Below are 10,977 nucleotides of genomic sequence, written 5' to 3' on the forward strand. Positions count from 1 at the left end.
TGGGAAGTGCAGGGCAATCTTGCTTCAGTGAGGAAAAGGTCCCTTATCCTGAGTGATGGAAAGGAGATGGAGAAGAGAAGCTAAGACCATGATAGTAGCCAGACGGAACTGCTCTGCAGACTGTATCACATTGGGCATCAGGAAAGCATCAGGAAAATGTAGGTTGTTCCTTGTGGTTACAAGCTACAGTGCTAAAAAGTGATTTTTGTTATTCATTACAACCATGTTTAGATTTCTTGTGGTGACTTTTTGAGAGGATGTTTTGTTGTATTTATGAGACAGATGTAATTACAAGAAAACTGTTTTTCTTGTGTCAAAACTGCCTGTGAACATCCCTGAGTAGGAAGCAAGTGCTTTCATCATTACAAGTGTTTGTGGACAAACAGCTGGGGGGGGGTTTCCTTTACCTCTTCTTTTGAAACACATAATGGTGAGATAAAAAGACATTAATTGGAATTGTAAGATGAATTGTGGAGGCCTCAAAAGATGTAAGATGAGTGGACAGTGTGAGTTCTGGACCCCTCTGTTCCTTGACTTCCACCTCTGACTTTGGCAGAGGCTCATCCTGTGTTTATTGGAGCACTGGGGGTGATAATGTCAAATCCACTGCCTGTGTATTGCTGTTTAATTTTGAAAAATGAGGGGTGGGGATGACTTCTGAGGGGCAATGCTGGCATGACCTAAGTAGAGCAGCACATTTGTCTCAAACACAAATCAGGACTCCACCTTGGTTGTTCCCATTGCCCTTGGGATAACCTTCAGAGAGAGAAAAATAGGCTGAGGAGGTGACACCACTGTGTGAAGCTGTCTCTGCTAATGCAGGGACCTTAATCCACCTTGAAAGCAAGTTATCTGATAAATCCTGCATTTCTTCTCTTTCTGGAAGGTTCTGTTACCCAACTATTTCAGCTGAGCTGAATGAACACAAAGGGAGCTGCAGAAATGAGGCAAGAGCTCAGCATGAGAGGATGCTGAGAGTCTCTAAGTCCCACTGATGTTGCTCTGTGACTCCATCTCTCTGTACAGGCACATTTGCTCATTAGGACCAAAAGCAAAAAATCTCTCTGCAGTTCTGCTTGACAAGACTGCGTGGTTTTTGTCCCCAGTGCCAAGCACACAGACACCCTGCTAGGGATGCAGAAAGAGCTGTAATGGCTGTGCCTTGACTAAAACTCCTGGCAGCAAACATGGCACAAGGCTGTGGGATTTATTACTGTCTGTGTGGATTCTGTTTGTTTTTTCCTATGGAAATCCAAGTTTATACAAAGGCCATCGGATGGAACCTGCACGCCTTTATTATTACTAATAGTGGCTGGGAGTGCAGATCCAAATGATGCATAACATTTTTTTTAAAGTAAACCATAAGCCAAGTTAAATGAACTTTAAAAGTGAACATGATTCATAACAGATACCATTTTAAAACTGACCAGACACAGCAAATGTAAATTCTGTCCTTTTAACTGTAAAATGTTTAAGCTTATTTGCAAAGGAGTTTGAAAAATTAAAACCATACCTTCTCTGTGTTTCTCCAGCCATGGAGAAACATCAGAGTTTGCATTTGAAAGGATGGCAATGCAAACTGTAGAGACAGGCTGGATGTCTACTTGAATTATCCTGCTTGTTGAGGGGAAGTCTTAAACTGATGATCACATATAATCTGTAATGTATTAAAAGCATATTCTTTATTGGAGTCCCCATATTACATTTCAAATACATTTCCATGGAATGTTTCAAAATGTCATTTAAAATTATTTATATTTTCATTGAAATGACATGTGTCCCCTCAACACTCATCTAGAACTTTATTATTATGATTCTTTGGACAGTTTAAAGACATGAGATCACTTTTTGTGGTTTTGTGTGCCTCCCACTACCTCTGTTCCTGCTTCAGTGCTAATGCCAGCTCCACATTCCCCCAACAGTTAAGCTCCAGCTTCTTGGCTTTTATAGGCTCTGTTTCAATTGATCAGAGGTTTGGCTAACTTAAATATTTAGGCAATATATAATAACTGTATCTCAAACAAACACTTATTGTAACCATCATTCGAAGTGCTTGCTATCGTTAAGAAACAGAGTTCTGGCTTCCATTCTAGCACCTCTTTTTCAATTGTGTTTTGTTTCAGTGGGCTTTTTTCATACCCCCAGAGTGATTTCTGTCACCTGGAGAGTGATTTTTCAAGAACAGAGACTTTGAAGAAATTGTGTCTTGAAAAGCTGGAAGTTAACAAAGCATTCACAAGTACAAATAAACTAGAACCTTAAATGTGTTCCAGAATTATCCTGAGTGTTTATACTCTAGCAGCAAAACTGAATTTTATATCTTACATAACCCAAAAACAACCCAAGAGAAACATGAATTTTCAGCACTGAAGATAGGCCAGGAGTGGGAGCTGGACAGGTGCTTCTTGTAGTCAGAGAGGTTGCAAGGTATCATCAAAGTACTTAAAATACAGGGGCTGCTGTGCTGAAAGGGAAGACTTTGAGAAAACTTCACCCCCACTGATTTAATTCAGTTTATACTTTTCAGTAGCTGAGCTGTCTTGAGCCTGTGTTTGTTGACTTCACTTATTCATCTGACTTAGCAGAGTTAAGACACCTAAAAAAGAGGGTGGCAAGGCCCTGGGCAATACCCTGTGCTTATTTTTCTCCACTCCTCTTTCACTTGGGACAGTGGAATTTGGTGGAAACATCCCCCATATTTAACTGACAAAGAAAAGAAGCTGCTAACATATTCAGCAGAATCTAATCATTAATGGATTTAAACCACTGCCCTTTTGAGTGATTTTTCTGGGACTGCCTGAAGATTGACTTGAGGTGTTCACTTAAATCCCTCTCCAACAGCTCTTGTTAAATTATATGAGTCAAGCAGTAGCTTGTGGACATATGTGTGCTTAAACCTTGTATTTTATTTACAACTGATGGCTTTGGGAGAGCTCCTAAAACTGTTTTCTTGTAACTGATGGATGCTCAGACACTTCTACTTTGAAAGAGAGCACCTCCTCTTGACCAGCTTATTAAAAAAAATTAACTTTCTGATCACAAAAATGCTAAAAGAGAGCAACAGGTAAACAGACCTCTCTGTCTATTGGCTCCAAAAAAACTTGGGCAACTTGGGAGCTTAGTCCTGTGTGTGCTGCCATCCTAGCAAGTAAACTGAACCCTTGAAGATTAGTTGTGAAATTAGTTCCTTGTCCTCTTGTGCCTTGATTGCTGCCCTTGTCAGAGCCAAAGGCAGCCGTGTGGCTTTCCCCAGCCAGATAAAACACCATCCTGTTAATGAATAAATCAAGATTACTTTTATGTGTAATATCAAAGAGGTCTGGCTGAAGATAACCCTGCTCATTGCAAGGGGAGTCAGACTAGATGGTCTTTAAAATGTCCATTCCAACCCAGACTATTCTGTGATTCTGCAATTTTGTGTTTCTATTCTTTAATTTTTGTGCACATTTGTTTATGGAGAGAGATTACATTCAGAGCTTTTGGTCCCAAGGGTGTGACATCCACCCAGGCAGCAAGGCTGGGAACAGTTCAGACTTGCTGAGATTTCTGCACATGTAAAATGGTCAATGCATCTTGGGCTTCTGAGACCTTCTACTTTCCATTATTTCAGCTCTTATTTCTATATTTCAGCATGCCATCTCAGGTGCTTTCTCCCAAGGAACCTCTGTTCCATATCATCTGACTGTTTCAGGAGCACTTGGACAAGAAGAAAAACACGACAGTCAATTAAAAACCAATTTTTTTGCTCTGGTGTCATTAATCAAATGCACAAGCAGTCCCAGCACTGACACCTGGCAGGGTTAATGTTTAAGACCTGTGGCAATTATAGTTCCCCTGAAAATCGCTTGGCCAGCTAGTCACATAAAAGCCTGTGATTATGAAGGAAATGGGAATTAGCAGAAAAAATTAGGGAAAGCAGTTGAAATACACTGGTAGCAAGGAAGGCAGAGAAGAATCTGACTGATTGGAGCTTCCCTGGGGAGAAGAAACAGGGTCTAAGGGTCACTCCTTCACTGAATTAGAAGTGTCTGTCATGTGAAACCAAAATAAAGCAGCATCAGAAGTAAAAGATTTTCTGTAGAGAAATTGGACCCTGTTCTCTTGCACCTACAACCCAGGGAGGCCAAGTGCAAAATAGTGGGCTGATTTTTACTATCCTAATTCAGCCACAATTCTTTTCTCTCAGATATCTATTTCTTGGTACAGAACATAATGCCCAGAGATTTGACACACAGATACTTTCAGCCATGAACAATTCCAAGATTACACACAGCTGTCATTTCCGTCAGCTCCTTGCCCAGCACATCCTCTGTTTTGCATCTTTGCACTCCCCAAAAGTGACACAGCTGGAGTAAACACAGCTCCAATGAGAACTCCTGTGGTTAGAGCAGACTGCAGGACATGTGTTTTCCCTCTCTGAAGAACATGAGCTGGGTGCTTTCTGTGCCAGATGCAATCCTACCTGCAGAAAAGTTCTGGTAAGTAAACAGTTTACAGTAAGTAGTTTAGACAAAGAACTTTGACTATTGGGAGACAATTTATTTGATATCAATTGCTAGAAAAGCCTTAGGACAACTGAAACAGCTCCTTGTTGCAAGTGTGGGGCCATAGACCAAGTTTTGTGAGTTTAATTTAGTGTTAGAATAATACTGAGACACAAAGAGTGGCCATGCTTTCTGCTTGGCCAAAATTTCTGTGTTTCACCTGAAAGTGTTTCCCTGATGTCCACAAGATGGGTCATTCTTTGTGAGGTCTGTCACAAACATTTCAGCTCTCTCACAGGGCTGCAAAGAATAACTAACCTCTGATTTAACGCCTAATTACTTGGAATTGTGGCATGCTCTAAAGAGCAAGTGACTAATTACAAATTTTAGGACCAATTCAGTAGTGATGGAGAAAACAACTGATGAAAATGCCAAGCTGTGGTAAAGGAAACACTGAAAAGCTCTGAGGCAGTGCCAAATTTTGGGAGAATTTTGGGATTTAGGTCCAAACCACAGTCATGCAGCTTCCGTGCTGCAAGAGGGAAAGTTGCTTTAAGGAGCACAAACAGCAGTGGAGTAGAAATGACCACAAACAGGATGGTCTTTAGGGTCTCTCCAACACAAACCATTCTATGATTCTGTGAAATGGCTAATTTTGACTACACAATGATAATTAGGATGGAAAGAAGAGATGGTTATGCAGTCTAAATGAAAATATAGCAGAGATTTTCTGTTTCCCAAAGGAAAAGATTCATTCCTATTATTTTTTAAAATAAAAATAGATCCTTCTTTATTTCATTGCAGAGTTAGTTTTTGTAAAGCTCAGAGTCACTGAGATAACAGAGTGGGTAGATTCCTGGAAGGTGCTCCCAGGTGGAATATCCACTCTGGGAAGAGGAGGTGGCTGTGCTGAGTAGTCCTGACCCTGTGGCCTCCCTCTGCTCTGCAGGTGAAGATTCCTCATGGCATTGCTGTGAGTTCCCAGTCCTTCTGAGCTCTCAGCTCCTGCTCAGCATGCAGTGCTCTGAGGGATTGCTGCCTCCTCAAGAGAAGCACGACCTGCAGATCCATGAAAAGTTCCATTTTGAGACCACAGAGAAAAGTAGGGACATTTCACTGGGGGGGGCAGTAAGAAGCCACTTCTCAGCGTGCTCAAACATGGCTTTGAGATAAATCCTGCCTCCAAAACTAAAGGAAAGAGCAAGGGAAATGAGGGTGGAGGTCAGTCTGTACGATGGCTTTGTCAGGTTGTAAATGAGGAACACTTGACATCCTTCAGACCCTGAGTCCATCCCCTGAGCTGGGGAACTGGGCAGGGAAAGGGAGGAAAAGGTAAAGAACTTGCTGAGAAATGTGTCTGGGAAGTGGTGGTGGTGCAAGGGGATTTTCTACCTTTTCAAAATGGTTAATAGATTTAAAATAGTGCCCTGGTAATGCAATATGTGCTAAAATCCTCATGTCCCAACTGCAGAAATACGTGAATGTTTATATACTATGACAATATGTTGTATTATGCATTATGAAAAATATGGATCAATGTAAGAAGACATTTAAATTAACCCCAAACTGGCTATTTTCTTGTATATTTAAAACATCTGGCTGAGAACAATGCCATATTCTGCATTTTGTATATCTCAACATGCAGCCTGTTTTTCCCATTTCAACTGAATGTCTTTCCAGTAAGCACAGTTCATTCTGACAAGAAGGTTTTTTGGGGTTTTTCCCCCTATTTATTATTCCCTATTATTAACAGGAGGTAAATGAACTTTGGACCAGGCCCTGTAAGAACTGTATTTATTTTGTGATATATTATTTAGCAATTTATTATTGCTAAAATGACAGTAATGCTTATTATTATATGCAGACTTAGAAGGTTCAATTTTCAAAATAGTAAATGATTTTAATCAAGATCTTTCTCTTTCTCAGTCTTTCATGCTTCAGTACAAATGTGTCTACTGAATTTAATATATCATTTTATTAGACAAAATATAGGTAGTAAACTGATATAATGGAATAAAAATAACAAATCCTATATATTAACTGAATTGATGCCTTCTTGATTCAATACTAGAGTGTTGCTTCCAGTCTTTAATTTCCATGATATTTCTGCTGGAATCTTGTTTGTTTTCAAATGCATTGTTGAGCTTTATGTTGATATCTATTCCAGCTGTTTTCAAGTTCTGCTAATTTGTTTCCCAGATGATACCTACTTACAGAACCATCTCACTTGTAGTTATTGCAGTTGTGTTGTCTAGCTGCATTGGCACCTGGATGTCACATTTTTCTTCCATCAGGACAGGTTTCCCCACTACTTCTGCTATTTATTTCTGTGTTTCCATAGCAGTGGCCAGGGGCATTGAAAGTCGGGTTCGTGTGCCTGCTGGAATTTACAGGTTGAGATCTGGAATTGAAAGAGGCTGGTGAATTAGTCCAGAGCAGTAGTTTGACAATTTTGGAAAATGAAATAAAAATTAAACTTCAGTTTTTAAAATAATGTAACGTAGGATTTTGTTGTAGCAATTGTGTCTAATCTCATCCCATGGATCCAACAAATGGATCCAGTATTGTTGTAAATTCTGTGAGCAGTTGAGGGGATTTAAACCTGCACTTACACACTTTGCTGTATTCACATTTTGCTGTATTCACAATACCTTTTGTGCCTGTACAAAATGCCTGACCTTTTCCTGATACATTTTATAGAGGAAAATAAGAAAACAGGGTAATAGGGCCTGCCCAAATCCAAGCATTTTTGTATTCTGGGACTTTTTAACATCCAAACCTACACCTGAATTCTAGTTTAACACTACTGGAACATTCTCAGTGTCTGCTAATACATTTTTATTTTTTTCCAGGTCTATCTTTATTTGCAGCTTCTTCAGTTTCTTCTTTCAGGCATCTTGCTGCTCTAAACCTTGGAATTATTAACACCACAATAGAGTGGGAATAATTCAGCAAATGTCAACAGAGGGATTAAAGCTACAACTGAGGATATGCCCTCAGCATTCACTGAGAAATTTAAAATACTCCTGAAAATTCTGGCGTTTGTGTCCAAGCCAACACCAGCAGCCCCTGACAGCACCAAAGCTGCAGTGCCCTGCTCCACCTGCGCTCCTGGTGCCCAGCTGGGGTTACTGGGTCTTACTGGGCTCCACTGGGCTTTTGGGGAAGGACCTGCAGAGTCAGGAAAGCTGCTTTAGGACAGCCAGAAATTACAAACCTCCTGCTCTCACCTCCCTTGTGGTGTCCCTGTCTTTTAGTAGTGGGGCCTGTCCTGGGCCGATATCATGGACAATTTATCAGGATAAGACCAAGCTGCTAATTTGAAAATTTGCCTGAAAGATAAAATTGCACTGGAGAAACACGTTTAGTAATTAACTGGAACAGGCAGCAGTTTTTTTGGCACAGCTCAGTGTGGTTTCTGCTTACTGTGGTCTCTGCTAAAAAAACCTTTTCTGTAATTACAGGTTAAGGCAGTGTGCAATGTAAATAACACAAATAAAGTGACCTCTTTTTGTACAGTTTTGAACTCTGTGGGGTCCTGTTATCTGGTATGCAGACAAATCCTAAATCTACTGATTCTTCTTCAGGAAATTAGTACAGTTATGTAATATAAAACTGTACTTTAATAGGATATTTGGGGTTTTTATTTAGCTGTATATTCATCTTTAAATGACATTTACTGTTTCTTTCTAAAACAGAAATAACTACAAATAAAAATAACAGATTACAAACAGAAATGAAGTTCCTAACAGAGATATTAAATTTAGTTAAATTTGTCTCCATGGCAACACTTTAGGAAGATTTCCAGAAAGAAAATACATAATTTCCTTTTTTCTTAAACACTGTCCCTTATATCTACTGCAATATGTTTCGAGGAGGAAAATTTTGCATCAAGAATGACAAACCCATATTTTACTTTGAAAATAACCTGGAAACTTAACTTATTTCAGTTACGTAATAATATTTTTCTTCTATGTAAATAATTGTACAGTATTTATATAAACTCCAAGACACCGGGTACTGATCAATTCTTGTAACTACTAAAGAAAGCATTTCACTTCAAGGTTTGCAAAACATTCATAAATTGGCTGGACAGAGTCACAAATTGCTTTTCAGTTGTGATCAGCCTTCCCTAATGAATTTGGACTTCCTAAAACTCCTCAAATTGAATTTGTATGCATAATGTTTCTATGAACTTCTCAAATGCTCACAAATAATTGCACTTGGCAATGCACCCTTTGAAAAAGGATTGTATTACCTTTTGGAAAAACTCAGTTTGAGCTATGCAAACTTATTGGTGAAATACGTCACAGTCCTACAGAAGATTCTGTTTCTGGAGGATTTTGGTCTTTTTGTACTCACACCAGTGCTGCAGTTTTTCACTTTGGCGCCTCCCTGCAGCCGGTCCTTGTGAAATTAATGGTGCATTTTTGATTTAGGGGTGTTTATAAACCGCAAGGAAAGTTCCATCACCACCTTTCAGATTCTTTATTATATAGTGCTCTTCGGTGAGTTGGACTACATGAAAATACAAAATAGAGCTCATTATTAGCCTTTTCTCTCTCTTAAAGTCCCAGTGACTTGCTTCACATTTACCTGACTGCTCTCAAAGTAACGTCCTTGTGCACTGCAGCATTTCAGACCATTTCGCTCCTGTTCTCTCTGTGGTTGTAAATCATTGCATGAATAAAACCAAAAGCAGTGAAACAACAGAATGGAATCAATTCCCCCTCTATTCCTGAGCCATCTTTTAGGAGAGGATAGTGTGGTGGTAGAGGGTTTGAGAAAACTCCTTCTCACTGACCACCAGACAGGCTGAAAACTGTCTGCAAGGCATATTCCTCTAACAGACTGGCTCAAAATATACCAGATTAAGTGTTATTTAAATTGGTATTAAATCCTTGCAGTGTGCTTGCCATATGAACACTGTATCTTCATCTCTGGGGATTAACAAATTCAGTGGTTTAAGGCAGAGACACTTTGTAAATACACCCCATAAATTACACGTGGGCTTTTGGGAATAACCCAGACTGCTGTGGGACACCCAGCCAGACAGAATTGCCAACATGTGGCTTTTTCATTGCCTGTGCACCTCGGGAGTACTCCCAGGTATGTCTGAGGCTGGGACTCCCCAGCCCCTGGGCATGTGCTGCTCTGGGGGCTATCCTGAGTTTCACTCTGAGTTTTCAGTCCTTACAGCTTTCTTCTTGACACCAAACCCAAAAGCCAAAATCTCTTTTCCTCCCCACGGATCCTGAGGGTGCATTTCTTCATATGGACCACCTTGATCCTCTCTGTCCACAGCTTGGTGTGCTTTTCCTGCACTGAGCTGCATCATCAGCGTGGTGTCATGAGCAACTACACTCATGGAGCAAGAAATGGGTTTTAATATTAAATTGGGAAAGCCTGCACTAATAAAGCAGCATGTCATTTTCCCCCCTCTCTTTTCTAATGTAGGTAAATTCAAATTAATGCTCTCAGCTTACTATATGTTGGCATAACTTACATCATGGATAAATCTCATATTTCCTTCAGTGTTGTGATCTGATATGCATTGCCACATGCATGTGCTACACATGAATAAAGCTTTAAAAAGTCTGCTTTTATAGCTGTTTATGTTATGTGATTGAGTTCTGGTAGAGAGAAAATTTGCCAGGACTAAAGGTTATTACTGGCTGTTCTGCAACTAATATTGCCTAGAACTAAAGCAATTAGGCTTGACAAAATACGAGCTGCTTAAAAAAATGCACTCTTGAAAGTTGGGCTTGTAATGGAACTTGAGTTAATACATGCTACTGACGTGGAGATTTTAATTAAAAGAAGGAGAGAAAAATAGCTGCTCTGCTAAGATGGAAGTCCAAGGGAGGTTGTCCTGCAGGTGAGCAGAGTCAAGGTGGTTTTGCAGCAAAATGCATCCCCTGAGGGGATGGGATGGATGACAGAGGAAGGATGGATTCTGAATGGAGCAGTAATGATCAACATAAAACTGTGAAAAATAACCAGCTTTGTCATCGTATCATTTCCTCCTAGGACACAGGAATTGTTTTTGCAGTGGATTACCTTCACTACATGCAGCAAACCCCAAAGGTTTGGGCCAGGAACGGCTGCCATGCATCAAGAAGCACCAATTTCCACGCTTTATTTCATGGCTGTCAAAAAGAAGGGGGAAAACATTTGTAGGATTGTCCAGAAGATTCTCACTCATCGTTCTGCAAGTGAGCCTTGACTCAGACTTTCAGTTTACACCAGCGGTATTTAAAATACAGATGTGTGAATACTTCATTCTTTTCATTTATCTGGCCAGCCCCAAAAATTTTGGGCTGAGTTGGATCATTTTGAGTCACTGTGTAACGAGACCTATTTCTTTTTCCCAGCAAAATGAAAAACTAAGCCAAAAAACTGGAAACAAACCAATCCAGAGTGCTTAGTTCAAAAAAATAACACATTTCGTCTGATTATTTTTAGTTTGCATTTAATTTATAATTAAATAAGC

General features: G+C 39.8%; 1 long non-coding RNA gene across 1 annotated transcript in view; it reads left to right on the forward strand.

Moving 5' to 3' along the window:
• Positions 1-10,571, forward strand: part of LOC115484121 (uncharacterized) — a 58,715-nt gene extending 48,144 nt beyond the window's left edge. Inside the window, exon 3 of the long non-coding RNA XR_007778629.1 lies at positions 10,515-10,571. This is a non-coding gene — a long non-coding RNA (uncharacterized LOC115484121). The remainder of the gene's footprint in view (positions 1-10,514) is intronic.
• Positions 10,572-10,977: the final 406 nt, after the last annotated feature.

Source organism: Serinus canaria, chromosome 12 (assembly GCF_022539315.1).
Source record: "Serinus canaria isolate serCan28SL12 chromosome 12, serCan2020, whole genome shotgun sequence".
NCBI lineage: Eukaryota > Metazoa > Chordata > Aves > Passeriformes > Fringillidae > Serinus > Serinus canaria.